Raw genomic sequence first — 10,363 nt, 5'->3', positions numbered from 1 at the left:
CAACTGACTACTGGCACTAGAAGGAGTGTATGAAATCAATATTAAAGTGTCAGGCACTTAATATTAATTTATTCACTCCTTCACTTATTGCAGATTGGTCCCTTTACTGTCACATGTCAGTGAAAGGACCAATTTCATTTCAGAAGGCTGTCCTGAAAGGGGATTGGTCCTTTCCGCTGACAAATGTCAGCGAAAAGGACCAATGGGCAATAAGTGAAGGAGTGAATAAATTAATATTAAGTGCCCAACACTTTATATTGATTTTATACACTCCTTCTGTGCCGGTAGTCAGGTTCTGAGAATGGACGCTGAATTAACCAGCGTCCATTTTCCAAATTCCTACCAGTGCTTTTTTAAAACTTTTTTTTTAATTATTTTTTTAAAGAGTTGTTCCTCCCATTTAATATTTATTTTTATTTTATTTAGTGTTTTTCTATACCGGCATTCGAGATAAAAATCCCATCATGCTGGTTTACATTAAACAGGGGGTGTACAAAGAAAAAACACTGGAAATCTATAACAAATCTATCCCAAGGATATTAAGTAGGAGGCAGTACAGAAAAGCAGTTTTTTCTGCTTTTCTGAACTAGTTTTAGTAGCGCTCAGCAATTAATGCCTACTCCGGGCAGGCGTTAATTTCTAATCACTAATTTTTTTTTTTTGCATAGGGAGTGAATAGCTAATAACCTCATTCACATGCATTTGCATGAAATGAGCACTATTAGTTTCTCTCCGCGATGGACGTGCATAAGGGGATTAGTTAGCGCCTCTACAACCCGTGTCCAACTGCAGGTTATACAGTGCGCTGGGCTCAGCGCATTGTATTGCATCGGCCCCTAAATATTTCTCACCCTAGGCACAGACACAATGGGTGCCTATTGACAAATCCAGGGTGACCTGGATTGTAATGCAAGTAATTAGCATTGGTGTCAGATCAATGTAGGATGCTGCTAGAAGCATGGGAACAATCTGTAGTTTGGGGGGGGGGGGGGGGGGGTAGGGATTTTCAGTGCGTAGGAAGGGTGCAGTGGTGGCTATGAGCAGGCCTGGAGCCAAGAATTTAATTGGAATATCTTGGAGAGCTGCTCAGCCTGGCAAGATATGCCTTTTTCTGTTTATTCTAAGGGAGTTTGTGTTTGTCTGTATATGTGATTGGGCACTATACCCACATATTTTTACAATTATTTTGAAAGGTGGCAGGAGTGAGAGATTAGGCTACTGCTGGCCTCCAAGGTGTTTGTTTTTTTTTTTAAATTTAACCAGTGTTATTCAATATGAAGCTGATTAAGCTTAAAGTTGTTATTAAGGTAAACTTACATGGATAACTTTAGCCATGTAAATTCAGTGGGAGATTTGTCCTGCTGAATATCCATGAGAAAATATCTGGTTAACTATAGTTGGATAACCAGTTCACGTACTGGTGTACTGGATATGGATATCACTGTTTGTTGTTAAATACCAAAATGCAAAGCGTACAAATGAAAACATTGAGAAGCTGATGTATTGTAGTATTATTTAATCACTTCATTCTATTATGATCATAGGTGAAAGACAAACGTGGTCAATGAGATCTGCTGAATCACAACATATGGAAGACTGGTTCCAGAGGACTGGAGATGGGCAGATGCCATTCCTGTTCACAAAAGTGATAATATTGAGGAGACTGGCAACTACAGGCCAGTTAGACTGACCTCTCTGGTGGATACATTTATGGAGTTAGCATTAAAGGAGAAGATAGTGGGATATCTTGAATCTGGCAGATTTCAGGATCCAAGCAGCACTATTTTTCAAGACAAAGATCATATCAAATAAATCAGATTTTTTTTTTGACTGGATGACCAAAGAATTAGATCAAGAATGGATACTGAATGTGGTATACTTTTGTTTAATAAAGCTTTTGACAGTGTTCCATACAAGAGATCCATAAATAAACTGAACAGTATAGGAGTGGATTCTAAGATGGTATACTGGGATATAGAAACTGGTTGAGTTATAGGCAACAGAGAGTTGTATTAAAGAAGTGTCATGAGTCCCTACTCAAGGAAGAGTCTTGGGTCGCGGTCAATTCAATGTTGTAATAAGTGATATTATACAGGGATTGGTAGGAAAGATTTGTCATTGCGGATGATATCAAGATATAGGTGTTATCATGAGGGACAGGTTAAAGGTGTCTTGGGTCTTAGGTGATATCTCAACACCATGTACTCCCATGATAATTTACCCTTACATCTAACATGAAGCATAACATCAAAAGAGGAACTGCTTAGAGGGAATGTGAAAATCTTAGGGAAAATATTCCCTCATCATGAATTAAAGTTGTTCAAGGGAAGTGTATTACAACAGTGATAGTATTTTCAATTTAATTCCACTTTGTAAAGGGAGTAAGAAATCATGATAGAACATCTCTTTTTCTGACTTCTAGTTTAGCAATTCAGTATATGTCCTGGCATTAATTGCCATGAGGATAATTTGTTGTAAGCCTCTGCTCCATTACTGATTGTTGAAGATACTCAACCTCTGACTTTGTACTTAGTTCACAATTCAGGGAGGATGTTTCATGGTGAAATATTTCCTACCAGATGCATTTATCCAAATACAGTGCAGCCGTTTGAAATGCATACTATTTGCCCTCTCAGTCCAGTTGGCAGCATTTTCTTTACAGAAGAGCTTATCCTAAATTGAATCTAGTCTTTTTATGATTAAAGTTCAATTCGTGAAAAAGATGTTTAATATCTACATCATCCGCATGCTGAGTCAGAGACACTGTGTGTGTGGCATAATTGAGATGTTTATCAGGTCTTTCATTACATTGTGCTTTGTAATCTATAAAATCATTTTGATTTAGACTTGCAAAGATAAAATACAAATGTGCTATAATTAAAGCATTGTGGTACAAGACATCAGAATGTGATACCCGATCCCTGTTTTCAGTTTCAAGTCTTGTGTATGTTTGGAAAAGGCATTGTATAGCAGATACATCATGAAAGGCATATGCTAATGGAATGCAATTATCAGTGGACTATGTTATATAGAAAAAGTATTATTGAAGATCTACATCCAACAAAAATGTAAGGAATAAGAAGTTGGAGATATGGCTAATACCCCATACATTTTGCTGGTCTTGCTTGACATTATGCAAATTGTCTGTACCTTTCTTGGAAAGGAGAATAACAACATTGCCAGAAGAAACAAATGTACGCAGGAAAGGCAATTAGAAAGGCAAATGCTCAAAAGAGATGTCTATTCATTTTGGATAAATGTGAAAAACATAATAAATGAGGCAATTTTGGTTTGTAAAAATGATACAAATGAAAAATAGGCTTTGGAAGAAAATACACAAAAGTTTTTATGTATATTTGTATTCATTAGCTAAAAATAAAACAGAAACAGGTCTCTGACAGCACAAGACCTCAGCCTAGTCCCATCCCCAGGGCTCAGCCCAAAGGTGGGTCCTTTCACCGAACTCTGGGCCTAGGCCAAGGCTTGATGCTGGGGCTCAATGCAAGGCCAGATCCTGGTCACCATGGCCCAGGCCTAGGCTTAAGTCCTGGGATCCAGCTGGGGCTGGGACTCATTGCAGAGTCTCAGGCCTGGGCCTGACACTATGCACTGCCTGAGGCTGGAATCTGGTGGCTGATAGCCTGGCCTAGGCCCAGGCCCAGGCCCAAAGCCTAGCTCTAGCCCCAGCCCCATCCTCAGGGCCCAAACTGAAAGCTTGGGCCTGACCTATAGCTGAGGCCTGGCCTGGGCCGAGATAGTGAAGCCCAGCTTGAGGCAGAGTCTTGGTCACCAAGGACCAGGCCTAAGCTTGATTATCGAGGCCCGGGTCTGATGCTGGGACCCAGCTGAAGCCAGGTCCCATTACAGAGTCTAGAGCTTGGGGCCTAGGCCTAGGCTTGACAATGGGGCACACACTGAGGTTGGATCCCGGTGGATGATAGCCAGACCTAGAGCTGGGCCCAAAGCCTAGGCCTGAGCCCAACGTCAGGGCCCAGCCGAGGATGGGTGCCATTGCTGAGACCCAGATCTAGACTTAAGCCCATTTTTCTTTTACAGTTAAATCAGTGGGGCCTTCTGCCATTGCAATCAATTTAAAACAAATGTAACCAATGAACAAATATTTTTTTCATTCTAAAACTAATGAAAAGAACCAAAACTAATTTTTTGCTTTTGCACATCCCTGATGCTCAAAAAAAGCATTTTTTGCTCAATGAGTGAAGGCAGGAGATAAAACTTTCTTTAGATTTGTAAACAAAAAGAGGAAAACCAAAAGGGGACTGCTAAGATATTAAAGGGAAACATGGGGTTTAATGACGAGGAAGATCAGTATAAAGCAGATATCTTAAACAAATACTTAGTTTTCACACGAGAAGAAAAGGGTGATCGACCAAAGGCAAAAGGCAAGGACATAAAGGACTGTGGATTAGAGATGTACAAAGTCAAAAAATGTGTTTCGGTTCATTCATTGGTTTCGTTTGTTTTACTCATTCATTTGTTTGCTATTATAGTCAATGGGGGAAGCAATGCAGGCTATTGTGGACTTCTAAATTGGGATTTTCTAATAATATCTAATGATACTAGTAGGAACACATCATCAGAAGATCAAAGGCATGCCAATACATCAATGTGACCCACACTGGGGGAAAATGGTACCAGCAATGGCAGGGGTTTCCCAAGGCACTATCAGAGGAACAAAACAGCAGCAAGAGTAGCAAAAGTGGGGCAAAGAGCACCTATAACCTCCAAGGCTGTATGAGAGAGGCAAAGCAGCACCAAGTGAGGTATGACGAGCTCAAGGCCCATGAATGGTAAACAAAGCACCAAAAGTGGCATAAAACCCACCAAGGCAGTGATAGAGGGTGAAAGCAAATGAAAGAGTGACATCAAAACCCCAAATCATCATGAGAGGAGCAAAACAGCTACCCAGAGTGGCAAGAATACTATAAGGCTCCAAATGAGGGGCAAAGGGCACCAACTAAAGTAGTATAAAGCTCTAGTCAGGAAAAAGCCAGAGGAAATCCTTGAAGGAGGCCAGATATTGTTTCTATCCCGCACATTTAGGTGAAGGAGCTGGATGTTTGTGCTTGGAGTTGGTCTTCACTGGAGGCAAAGATGCTACCGAATAGAAGCACAAATGCTCTTCATCCTTTTGGGGCCAGGGGAGTCTTTTCCAAAAGGATGGGTTCCAGGCTGCTGGCACTAACCTTTAAAATGGAGATAGAGCATTGTTTTAAACTAGAACAAGGAGGAAAGCCAACAGTCACTCAGCAGTGCGTGGTTTGGAGGGAGGTATCTTCAAAAAATACTAAAGAAAAAGGAAAGTTAGGGCAGAGAGGTTCCAATAAAAGCCAAACTAATCCATGTGTCTATAAATAAAACCATTCTGTGTTAAAAGATTCCAAATTATCCTTGTCAACTTATTAGCAGGTTATTATTAGAAACAAAAATCATACTTTGAAAATGTCTGTATGCCAATGCCAGAAGTCTAAGAAATAAGATGGGAGAGTTAGATGAATGAATGAAGAGTTAGATATAATTGGCATCTCAGTGACCAGGTGAAAAGAGGATTTCCAATAGGACAGTGCTATACCAGGGAACAAATTATATTGTAGTTATAGAGTGGATCAACTTAGTGGAGGGAGAGGGGTGGTACTTTATTTTTGGATGGCATAGAGTCCATCAGGATAAAGATCTTGAAGGAGACTAAATGCACAGTAGAATTTTTATGGGTATAAATCCCATGTGTGTTGGGTAAGAGAATAGTGATCCACTAATGTCTGGGTTGCAATGCCATCTAGCTCAACCACAATCACAAAAGTAGACTTCCTGGTTGGAGACATCCATAAAATTACAAAAATATGGGGCTATGGCATGAATGTCCATTGGTTCATCTTCCTTGTGGGGACAGTCTCTGGCAAAATGGCCTCTTTCTCCACAGCTGAAACATGGCAGCCTGGAAGAGGTTTGCGGTTGAGATGCAAAGTCCGGCTGGATCTGTGCTACTGGTTGTTGGGACCTCTGGCTCCTAGGACTCTGTCCTCCTCTACCCGGGTTGAGTGACTTCTCCAGGAACCATGGAGACTCAGGCATAGTCTGGGCCTGGTAATAGGCCTCCGCTACTTCCAGCACCTTTTCCAGCATAAGGAATGGGTATCGGCAAACCAATTGCCGCATAAACCATTTCAGACTGTCTAGGAACTGTTCTAGCAGGACTGCTTTGGCTACCTTCACTCTAGTATTTCCTTCTGGGTGTAGTCACTTCGAAGCAACATCCTTGAGTCTGTGGAATAGTTTCTTGGGTTTTCTCAGCTTGGAGAACTATCCGTTAAAACTGCTGTTGGTAGGTTTTCAGGGTGAGTCCCATTATCTTTATAATGGTGGCTTTGACTTCTTGGCATGTTGGCTTCCCTTCCAGATTGGCAGTTTGGAAGGCATCTTGTCTATTCATGGTGAGTAGATTTTGTACTCTGGCTACCTGAACATTCAAACATTTTCAGGAAACCATTGGTTTCTTATCCTGGAGTCATCTTAAGTAGTGGTGACACGTGAAGAGTACTGGTTATGACAGTTTACACAGCTTGTGCTATCTGGGTTAGCACCATATGCCGCTGTATCACCTGTACTTGCAGTGCCTGCTGCTCATCAATTTGACTTTACAGGGTATTCTGTAATTGCTGCTGCCCTGTAGCAAGGACATGGAACAATTCCTCTATCTTCCCTGCTTATCGAGCTGCCTCAAACTGGGTACCTTTCTGGGGAAAGGAGAGGTGAAAGAAAATACAAAAAAAACAAACCCGTAATGGCCTGCTAGCCCTGTCTCACTGCTTGAACCCTGACTGCACAGGCAAGCTTCCCCCTTAGCCTGTTGTAGCTACAGCAGGGTGAGGGGAACTGGGAGGCCCCAGGAAAAATAGAAAAAAAAAACTCTGCAGGGTTTTTTTTTTTTCCTTTCTGCTGAGGCTTTGGGCTCCTGCCTGTGCTTCCCACTTAGGCAAGAGATTGCACTTCTGACACAATATGCAGTAACTTGGGTGATAGCTGCTTGGAACCAGCCAGAAGAAATAAGAAGGCAGATTCTGGCTGTTTTCTTTTCGTGCAACTTATTTACAGTGAAAAACTAAGTGCAAAGCAAAAGAAACAAACGATGCAGCTCACCTTAAAGTTCAGATAACACAGAGATGTCAAACATAATAGGTTTTCCCCTACAGTATCTTCCTGCCTGATCTCTGGGGCCTGTCTAACTCTTCTGGGCCCTGCTTTCTTATGCTAGGCTGAAGAGATCCTCCCTGTGCCCAGAAACCCTTGCTAGGTTGGGACTTAAGGAGGACCAGGCCAGATAGCTGTGGCCAGTCCCTGAAGGAGTTTCCTGTAGACTCCCTACAATCCTAGTTATAGTTTTTGGGATTAATACATGGATACTATTTTTCAAGCTTAAGTAAACCCTTTTATTATTTGAACACCAATTTTGAAATCAAAGTTTTCTTCATGTATGCCTTTTGGATCATCATAAGAACATAAGAAAATGCCATACTGGGTCAGACCAAGGGTCCATCAAGCCCAGCATCCTGTTTCCAACAGTGGCCAATCCAGGCCACAAGAACCTGGCAAGTACCCAAAAACTAAGTCTATTCCATGTAACCATTGCTAATGGCAGTGGCTATTCTCTAAGTGAACTTAATAGCAGGTAATGGACTTCTCCTCCAAGAACTTATCCAATCCTTTTTTAAACACAGCTATACTAACTGCACGAACCACATTCTCTGGCAACAAATTCCAGAGTTTAATTGTGCGTTGAGTAAAAAAGAACTTTCTCCGATTAGTTTTAAATGTGCCCCATGCTAACTTCATGGAGTGCCCCCTAGTCTTTCTACTATCCGAAAGAGTAAATAACCAATTCACATCTACCCGTTCTAGACCTCTCATGATTTTAAACACCTCTATCATATCCCCTCTCAGTCGTCTCTTCTCCAAGCTGAAAAGTCCTAACCTCTTTAGTCTTTCCTCATAGGGGAGTTGTTCTATTCCCTTTATCATTTTGGTAGCCCTTTTCTGTACCTTCTCCATCACAATTATATCTTTTTTGAGATGCGGCGACCAGAATTGTACACAGTTTTCAAGGTGCGGTCTCACCATGGAGCGATACAGAGGCATTATGACATTTTCCGTTTTATTCATCATTCCTTTTCTAATAATTCCCAACATTCTGTTTGCTTTTTTGACTGCCGCAGCATACTGCACCGACGATTTCAATGTGTTGTCCACTATGACACCTAGATCTCTTTCTTGGGTTGTAGCACCTAATATGGAACCCAACATTGTGTAATTATAGCATGGGTTATTTTTCCCTATATGCATCACCTTGCACTTATCCACATTAAATTTCATCTGCCATTTGGATGCCCAATTTTCCAGTCTCACAAGGTCTTCCTGCAATTTATCACAATCTGCTTGTGATTTAACTACTCTGAACAATTTTGTGTCATCTGCAAATTTGATTATCTCACTCGTCGTATTTCTTTCCAGATCATTTATAAATATATTGAACAGTAAGGGTCCCAATACAGATCCCTGAGGCACTCCACTGTCCACTCCCTTCCACTGAGAAAATTGCCCATTTAATCCTACTCTCTGTTTCCTGTCTTTTAGCCAGTTTGCAATCCACGAAAGGACATCGCCACCTATCCCATGACTTTTTACTTTTCCTAGAAGCCTCTCATGAGGAACTTTGTCAAACGCCTTCTGAAAATCCAAGTATACTATATCTACCGGTTCACCTTTATCCACATGTTTATTAACTCCTTCAAAAAGTGAAGCAGATTTGTGAGGCAAGACTTCTGTGAGTATCAAGCTAACAGGATCATTCATCAAAATGCGCTATGGCGTTAACTCCCACAATAGTAATGGTAGCGCATATGCAAATTGTTCAAAGGGGCGGGATTAATGAAGGGCATTTTCACACTGTGCAATAGCGTAACACATACTTTTAGCTACACCTACTTTCCTGGCATTAAGCTATGCAAAATGCTCGTAATGCAATTCACGAAAAAGTTTGCAAATTGCATTTTGGTCAGTTTTGGGCTTATCTTTGTGAGGCTTATCTTATCTTTGTGAGGCTTTCCTCACTCCAAATAACATCAAATCTTCACTGAGGTGTACTGTGCTGTTTGTACGTCTCACTCTGCATGTAAATCTAACCCCAAAACTCTATACCACCACCAAAACCTCACCTTGAGTTATTGGCTGGCCCTCCTATAAATATATATCTATATCTATATATAAATAGTTGAATACTGTGAAGGCCACCCCAAAGCCTCTCTCTCTTCTCTCTCTCTCTCTCTCTCTCTCTCTCTCTCTCTCTCTCTCTCTCACAGTAGTGAACTACAAGTATCACAGGGCACAAAAACCTTAACACACCCCACGATACACTATCTATGCAAAGCGCTAATATATGTGCAGGAATTAAAAAATGATCATAGATGCCCTTTTTTCTTATCATGGGCGTTATCCATGCAAAATTATAGCATTTTGATGACTCTAGGGGTAAGTGGGAGAGTGACTGTGGAGCCACCGCAGCACCTCGAGTCCCGGAGGCTTAGGCCTCCTCTCTACCGAAGGAACTCCATGGCTGAAGTTTTGGTGCACGTGAGTGTTAGAGGTCCTGGAGAGTCAAGACAGCCTTGGGGCTCTACTGCAGTCCCTGCATCAGGGACCCTCCAACCGAGAAGGTGTTACAAAAGGAAAATCACTTTTCTTCTAAAATAGCTGCTCATGGAAATCATCAGAGAGGTGGCTGTGGCCAGCAGATGGGTGGGAGTTTGGTGTGCAGAAGAGGAACTGCACCTGGCCAGAACAGACGCAGCTGCCAAGGATAGGAGGGAAGGTGCCAATGGCTGATTTTGTCCTGTGGGCAGGAGTTTGCCCCATGGGCCATTGTTCTGTGATCTATGGTGATACTTCTGTTTTTCATTTGTTGCATTGTATATGAGTCTACTTTTTTGTCTGAACTTTACTATTTATACTTTATGGCCTGTATTTGTGACTGAGGTGAGGTAGTCTGCTAACTGGAAAAAAGCCTTGTACCTGAAGGGTTGAAGGTTCTCTGATTTTGGTAGAGGTTGGGATCCATGATGCTCCTTGGGTGCTAAAAAATGATTGCGCTTAAGCCTGCTGGATACTGAAATGCCTGCAGCAAGTGGTGATGATTTGATTGCTGTGTCAAGGACCCACCGCACCCCGCCCCACCTTGTTGCGCTCAATGACTTGTACTGAGGCCTCAGCACTAAAAGGTTTGCCTACTCCAGCCCTCGAGGAAAGGAGAGAGGACATGATAGAGCTATTGAAGGTCCTGGGGACAGCCCACATC

This window comes from Rhinatrema bivittatum, chromosome 2, assembly GCF_901001135.1.
Source record: "Rhinatrema bivittatum chromosome 2, aRhiBiv1.1, whole genome shotgun sequence".
NCBI classification, from domain to species: domain Eukaryota; kingdom Metazoa; phylum Chordata; class Amphibia; order Gymnophiona; family Rhinatrematidae; genus Rhinatrema; species Rhinatrema bivittatum.
This window is presented reverse-complemented; position numbering follows the sequence as displayed.